Source organism: Seriola lalandi, unplaced genomic scaffold, assembly GCF_002814215.2.
Source record: "Seriola lalandi dorsalis isolate HSWRI2012SDOR001 ecotype SW California unplaced genomic scaffold, Sedor1 jcf7180002054673, whole genome shotgun sequence".
Lineage (NCBI taxonomy): Eukaryota > Metazoa > Chordata > Actinopteri > Carangiformes > Carangidae > Seriola > Seriola lalandi.
Window position 1 is genome coordinate 1 of NW_019525226.1, and position 1,259 is coordinate 1,259.

Genomic DNA, 1,259 nt, shown 5'->3' on the forward strand with positions numbered 1-1,259 from the left:
TGTGTGTGCGTGCGTGCGTGCGTGCGTGTGTTTTCCCCTTTCTCTTCTAACTGGTGGCTGTTGAGGGGCTGTGGGACAGCGGGACAGAGCAGCAAGGAGGCAGCGGTCCAACGTCCACTAACCCCCATCAGGCACAAAGCCAGGAGCTTGCTCCTGAAACAAGCCAGGACACACACACCCACACACACACACACACATCAACATGCATCCACACACACACATTTGCAGAAATGCATGAATTCACTTGCACCGGCTTGTATTCAGTTACCAGCAGTCAGCCTCCTGGCCACTGATACTCTGAGTCATTGTTGGCTTGGCATTTATTTGTTGACATTAAATCAGTGCTCGGCACATTCAGTGAAGCCCAGCCTCTGAGTTCTGGGCGTCCGTATCAACGCTTGCCAGTTCTTTTGGACAGTGCATAATGGCTTTATCGCTTCTGTCGAGTGTTGTAATTGTGGGTGTAAAAGCATTACAAATCGTTGTTGGCTTTAGCCTGCTCACAGAAGGATGTTAGCAATTACAGTACGGAATTAGTTCCATTTCAGTACCATCATTCCATCTGTCACATCTGATTTATATTTTTATTTGAATGCCTCATATCTGAGAATAAAATGCCCTTTAAGAAAACCTTTTGCCCCCTTTGACCAGACCTTTGCCCCACCCTAAATGTCTTGACTTTTTCAGTGGTGAACAGTTATTAGTGATCAGTGGTTGGAGGTTGAGAGCCCGCACAAGGGGTCCCAAGATAAAGATGATAATTAAGAAAATTAGAAATGAATTATGTTTTTAACATACAGATGATCTTTTTGCTTTTTTTCATGATATATTAGATATTTTCACTTCTTTACGTGTCTACAAATCCTTCAAATGAAGCAATCTAAAAGATGAAATTAAAAAATCAAAAACACACTCTAATTCCTCACAACTCATGCAAGGCCATACCCTGTGATGAGGGGTCACAAGCCAAAAGGTTCTTGAATCCATTGTGATCCATCTAGTTCCTATTAGAGATCGACCGATATGGTTTTTTCAGGGCCGATACCGATACCGATTATTAGTAGTCAAGGAGGCCGATAACCGATATTTGGATGGCCGATATTTATTTGCAATAAAAGGGAAAATATTGGCGTGAAAATTTTGAATAATGGAAAAATTCCACGTAACTTTGTTCAAATGCCTTTAATCATATGTTTATTTAACAGCTTTTCAGATTTGCAACATGTTAAAGTTTTTTTTTTCTTAGACAATAGATATCT